At 43.9% G+C, this 6,951-nt stretch overlaps 1 pseudogene; it reads left to right on the forward strand.

The window, feature by feature from the left end:
- Positions 1-2,325: 2,325 nt before the first annotated feature.
- LOC104848261 lies at positions 2,326-5,905 on the forward strand (annotated as a pseudogene).
- The last annotated feature ends 1,046 nt before the right edge of the window (positions 5,906-6,951 follow it).

Raw genomic sequence — 6,951 nt, forward strand, 5'->3', positions numbered from 1 at the left:
GGCAGCAGACAAGATCTTGGCAGAAGCAGCGGCCTGCCCACCTGTGATCTGCTCTGGACACAATGGGTTTGTACCTGGGAGACACTGCACGGTCTTGGGCCCCAGCAATGAGATCCGTAGGGCTCTGAGCGAGGACACCAAGCACCTGCCTCCTGGTGTCTGCCCAGGGCTCACTGAGTCGAGAAGCCCGTTTCTGCCCCTGAGAAGCCTCAGAGTAGGCTCCCCACAGGCCCACCCCGCCCAAGTTGACACCAGATGTCAGTGCCAAGGCAGGCCCGTGCACAAAACTGACTGGTTAGGAGAAGAAGAACAGATTTGCATGTGGGGCAAATTTGCTGTTCCGGGACTTAGGGGTAGGATAAGAGACCCTGCACCAGCATGGCTTCCTCACCAGAACTCGGTGGTGTCTACACCATGGCCTGGACGCCTCTTTTCTTCCTCACCCTCCTCCTTTACTGCACAGGTCAGCAAGGTCCTTGTCATCCCGCTCTGCCGCTCAATGAAAGGCCTCTTAAACGAGTGCCGGAACGGTCCCCTCCTCTGCTCCTTCCAGGTCATGACGTGTGTCTGTATTTTCAGGGTCCTTCTGCCAGCCTGTGCTGACACAGTCACCCTCTGTTTCTGCTTCTCTGGGAGCCTCCGTCAAGCTCACCTGCACTCTGAGTAGCGAGCACAGCAGTTACTACATTGAATGGTATCAGCAGCATCCAGGGAAGTCCCCGCGTTATGTGATGGGTGTTTACAGTGATGGAAGCCACAACAAGGGGCATGGGATCCCTGACCGATTCACAGGCTCCAGCTCAGGGGCTGCCCGCTACTTAACCATCGCCGACCTCCAGTCTGAGGATGAAGCTGACTATTTCTGTGGTGTAGGTGATAGCAGTGGGTAAAGCACAATGAAGCAGAAAAATGGGGAAATGAGACAAAAACTCTTTCTTCTCATCTACTACGAAGATCGCCACCCAGCTCCTAGAAAGTTTGTGGTGTCCCCAACAGGACAAGTTGAATTTAATTTAATACAATTTTAATTTAATTATTTAATACAATTTTAATTTAATTATTTAATAAAATTTTAATTTAATTATTTAATAAAATTTTATTAAATGCAATAAAACTTAAAAGTGGAGACCCATGTATATTCTGAATCCTTCTAAATACTCACAGCAAAACAGGTTGCCTGGCCAGTTTCTTGAAGGTAGAGATGGGATGATGCAAATACTACATTTCCTGCAGTCCTGTGTGGATCTGCAGAATTGTCATTATTATTAGTGTCGCAGGTTCATTCTCCTTCCCAGATTCTAACGGTGGGATTCAAGACATTTCTCATCACGCCTCATGGAGTTTGTTTTCAGTGAACAGCCTTAAGATATTGCTTTACTTTTGATTTGAGAAAGCTTCAAATTTAAGAAATGCATTAGAAAAAAATCACTGTAATTAACCAGAGAGAATATGAAAATAGATAGGAGATAAAACGAAGTTGACTGTTCATGAAGGTTTTTTTCAAGTGTCCAGTGCCTGCATTTTAGGGATGAGGGACCAGAAAGCAAAATTACTAGAGCCAAAGAAAAGATGACAAGTGATTTGCAACGGTCTACCAAAGTGTGATGAAAAAAAAAATAGCCATTAAGGTCACCGGGATATCTCTGACCTTAAAAGTCAAGATTTTATTTTTATTATTATTTTAAAAGTGTAATAAGAAAGTGCAATCTCTGTAAAAATAAGAACTTTTTTTGTGTTTTACTTCCTTATCCCCATATTTTACTCACCAGATACACTGCAGCCTTGAAACTCTGTGGCCTAAGAACAGCTCTAGTGTGAGATCCAGCGCGACACCTTTCACTAAAGCTGACACTACACAGGTTTGGAATTCTCCTATAAAGTCTTCTACTAGGCCAACTGGTGCTGTGTGACCTTTCTAACAGGCATGGAACTGCCTCACACTCACACAGGTCTTGATTTCAACTGGCTAAGGTCTTGGTTGGTTCAGACAGCTCTGATGTCACGGTGTTTGTCAAAATAAGCCGACCTGTTCACGTTGCGTACTGCTGAACCGAAGATACAAGTGCGATACAGAAGAGGATGGCTAAATTCTGGAAAGTAAAAACTGCTGTGTGGCATTTCTGTAGATGATTTTGATGTTTCCTGAAATATACCTGTGAATTTAGAAGGAAACAACATTTCCACAGGTGGCACAGGAAGATTTGAAGGCTCAAAGAAAATCCTATGGCCTAGGTCTATGCGTCCTCTTTGCAGATGGAAACTGAAGTTAGCAAAACATAGAGGCTATTCCAAAAATGCAGAAGTCAAACTCTCCTCTTAACCCTGATGGAAAGAGGGGCATTTGTCAGACGCACCTACGTGGAAGGTCAGTGTGAATATGGAGAGAGAAATGCAACAGCCCGAGTTACAATGCTGCAAAAGATTCACCACGGGACTCCCTGCCGCTCTCAGACACAGAGGGCAGGACAGAGAGGGTACAGACTGAGGAGAGGCTGAGGACAGAGCGTGGAGACGTTCACTGCTCAGGTACTGTGAGAGGTGAGTCGGCTACAGATGCTCAGGGTAAATAGGATCGCGGCGGCATGGGCCCAATGAGGGTATTTCTCTGTAGCACTATTCACTGTGTTTTCCTTTGGTGTGATCTACTTTGCTTGAGAATAGGGACCTTTTTCTGTTCGTGGCGGTCCCGGCAGATTATTTGTGTGAAGTCCTCTCTGTGGCCTGGGATAGATGGTGTGGAATTCAGTCTCATCCGATGCAAGCGTTAAGATTGAGAGTTTAGATGTGTATTCTATTTCTTCGTATTGTCAGAGACAAATAGTTTGAATTTTGTCTTCCACTCACTATGCATTAAGTGAGTGAGAAGATAGTAACGCTTGCCCTTGGTTCAGAGAGCACACTATAAGCTTGGGGAGATCATTTGAATCCGTTTTAGGTCATTTAGCTGGATTTAAAGTTAGATGTATTATGTCTCCACGCTTATACTTTTTTCATTTGTTATATGAAAGAAAAACACGTAACTCAAGTGATTGTCTTAATGAATGAGTGACACTCAAGCACTGTGAGGTCAGAGAGTCAGAGAACCCGTTGTCCAATCACAAAGAATCTCCCATCCAGAAGGCAGGGTATAAATTTTGGCCTGACAAAGTGGATTATTAGGTTCTTAATCTTTATGTAAGCTCGTGAATATAAAATATATACATCTGTATTTATTCACTAGGGGAGAATTATGTAAGCGTGGGATACAAAGATGAAGAAAAATATAAAAATATAACAAGGCCCTGTCCCCTTACAGTTTATATTTTGAAAGGGTTATAGGACAACAAGGACAGCAGCATAGACACATGGACGATACTGTCTTTTCTTCTGCCAGAGTGTCTGCGTTCAGATTTCGTCTCTCTCTGCATATCCTTTACCTCTACTGGACGACAATGTTGTTTCTGTTAAGGATTTGCATATATTTATGGTTAAATTTAATTTAGACCCCGTAACAGTAAAACTTCTGTCTTTCAGTCACTCTAGTTAAATTTCAACTGCTCCGATCTACTTGATGGCTACTATATTTGATAAAGCAAATACAGAACATGTTCATCACAACAGACAATTCTACTGAATGGTCTTGATTTAGAAAATTCACTTTTAATTTCTTTTTACTGGTACGTGTCTGCAGGACATAATGTTCCCTTTCCTTGGAGGCGGTACAGGTACATTACACACCTCGATTCCCTTTTTCATCCCCTTGCCTCCCTCCCCTCTCCTTTCTGTCCATGTCTTATTCCCCTTTCCACGTGAGATCTGTCAATTTCCTGTTATCTCTCTTCTATTCTGCTCTTCATTTTTACTCTAGGTTTCTCATAGGAGAGAAATAATATGATATTTAAGCTTGTGTGTTTATTTCACTTAATGTTATGTCTCAAGGTGCATTCATTTCCCTATAAGTGTCTCGTGTCTATCCTTCTTTATGGCAAGAGTAGCACTCTATCATGTGTAAATGTCATAGTTTTTACAACTGTGTCTTCTCACCTGCAACGAAGACATTGAAAACTTATAATATCTCGGGCTGGGGATTTAGCTCAGTGGTTCTGCTTCCTCCCTTGCAAGCGCAAGGACCTGAGTTTGATCCCCGGTACCAAAAGAAAAAAACACAAAAAACAAAAAACAGAAAAACAACTGAAAACTTATAATATCTCATCCATTTTGCAATAGCCACACTTCCCTGTGGGAATAGGACAACAGATCACTCCATCCTTAATAGGTTTGGCCAGTGAAATGAACAGAAACGAAATGTGTTATTTCTGAGCAGTTGAAATGAGTCTAGTAAGACTAGTGTGTGCTTGGTTAAATTCTCTTTTCTGTTATGAGATCAGCAGTGTTGCTGACAGATGTTTTTTCTGCCTGCCAACTTGTTGGACCAAAGATACAATGATCCACATGCACAATCTCTCTGGTGAGAAAGAGTGTATAAATGAGAAATAAACTTTTACTTTACTGTGCTACTGAGATATTGCAACCTTTTATACAGTCTATCTCATCATGAGTGCTATAGTAATTAAAACTGAAAGTGAGAGAAAGAAGCTGCAGTAAGAAAAAATAATAAACATATATGTATTTATGTATATATAGAACATTGTAACACACATAGGTGTGTCTATCATGTATATACACACAACATGTTTTAACATATATATTACATTTATATACATGATTTTATTTTATATACATTATATATAGGAAGACCTGCAATAGAAAAATAGTTATTAACTTCAATACCCACTTACAGGAATGGAAATGCCATTCAGACAGAAAGTGAAAAAATATACATTAGATTTAAGTTGCACTCTAGATCAAATGGACCTCACATATACATACTTACAGAAGTTCCTTCTAACAGATGCAAAATAATGATACTTATCAGTGTCAAAAAAATATTCTTGAGGTTGGCCAGGGCCTTGGACAGAGACAGGGCAGGGCATTGTTCATGCACTGACCGACCTCAGCAGCCCCGGCATGACCTCAGGGAATGGAAATGCTACCCCCCAGAATGGTGGAAGGCTCGTCCCTACTGGTAGGGAACCTCAAGAAGTTTGCACAGGGATTCTTGCCTTAGAAACTTCCACAGCAGGACCATGCCACCACCACTAACTCAGAGATGGAGGAGCCCTACCTGCAAGAATCCAAAGAGGAGGGTACTGCACTCAAACCCAAGTGTGAGCTCTGTGGCCAGGTGGACTTTGCCTACAAGTTCAAGCGGTCCAAGCGCTTCTGTTCCATGGCTTGTGCAAAGAGGTATAATGCGGGATGCACCAAGTGAGTGGGACTTTTTCATTCAGGCCTGAGCAAGCTGCAGAAGGCAGGGGCCACAACCTACAACTGCTGCTGGGCCAGCAAGGCTAGTCTGCCCGCACTTAGTTAGCAAGGACACCAAGAAGCAGCCGAGAGGCACTGTACCCCTTTCAGTTACTGATGCATTGCAGCTGTTGCACAGCCAGGAAGACTCCAGCTGTTGCTCATATAACTCAAGCCATAAAGAACCCTTGTCACCCATCTCAGCCAGCTCCTCATCTCCCACCAGCAACAAGGCCAGTGGGACCTGGAGCTCCCTAACATGCACATGCGGGATCTGGTAGGCATGGGACACCACTTCCTCCCAAGTGAGCCCACCAAGTGGAATGTAAAAGATGTCTATGAATTCTTCAGCTCTCTGCCAGGCCGCCAGGATATTGCCAAGGAATTTCATGCCCAGGAGATTAATGGGCAAGCTCTGCTGCTGCTCATGGAGAACCACCTGATGAGTGCCATGAACATCAAGCTGGGGCCTGCTCTGAAGATCTCCACTTGCATCAGCATGCTAGAGGGTTCTTATGGCTGGTGGGGCAGTGAGATCTGGCCTAGGGCTTCCAGCTGAGCACAGTCAGATAGACATGCATGAGGGTCCCAGAGATGGGGCCAATCAGAGGAAAGGGCCTCTCTGTAGGGACACAGCTGGTGAGGAGGCCCGGGGCTCCTCATTTCCGGGGGGGGTGTGTGTGCTGAGAAATAGAGGCCATAGAAGATGGGGCTTCATGCTTGTAAATATTGATAGGGCTGGCTTCTTCCAAAGTCCCAATACTCTAGCCCTGCTCTCTTCCCCTCTCTCTGCCCCCTACTTTCCGGGGATTTTATGGTCAGAGCTCCCCAACTTGAGTTGGGTTATTTCTGAGGACAGCCAGCAGGCCTGGGTAGAGGCCTTGAAAGCCTTTGCCTTCTTTCTTCCCACCTCCTTCTCCAGGCCTGGTTAACCTTCCATTGCCAGCTTCTCCCCCCTCAGCCTTTTTTGGTAGCAACAGGGGCATCCCCCCCCATACTCTCTGTAGGTAGAGAGAGAAGCTACACCCATTTTGGCCATGTCTGATGGCATAGACACCTTAATGCTGTGTGCGTGACTGTGCTGTTACAAAGGAATTGGTATGTGACACACAGAGAGGTGCAGAATGGAAGTAAAATAAAAAGTTTATTTTGTCGACAAAGGTTGACTGCACTTAAAGGCAGTGCCAGGATTGACAATGTACTGGGCTATAGCTTCACCTTTTATAGGGTTTTACAGCCTTGGTCTCATCTTGGTGGTTGCATTTCATTCTCATAATCCACGTTGCCGATATACAAATCATGGTAGCAAGGCAGTTGAATTTCAACCCAGATGTAGCAATTCTTTGTAGTTAGGGAGTTTACCTTTAAGATTTGTCTAGTTATCCATTCTAGCCCAGGGGAAGCAGGTATTCCCAGTTAGCAAAGCGAAGTTAACAGTGGTTCTTTTCATATTGACTTTTACAATCGTGTGGTTTACAAAATTTTGGAGTTCTGGGGTCTTGATGTGCCCTGTTATCTCAGGATGAGGTCAAATGTCCCATTCCATGGTTAATGCCTCTGGTGTCTGTTAATGTTGAACTAAACAAAGCAAACTGCATCAGAGAG

This window comes from Fukomys damarensis, unplaced genomic scaffold, assembly GCF_012274545.1.
Source record: "Fukomys damarensis isolate Sample0158 unplaced genomic scaffold, DMR_v1.0_HiC HiC_scaffold_12, whole genome shotgun sequence".
Lineage (NCBI taxonomy): Eukaryota > Metazoa > Chordata > Mammalia > Rodentia > Bathyergidae > Fukomys > Fukomys damarensis.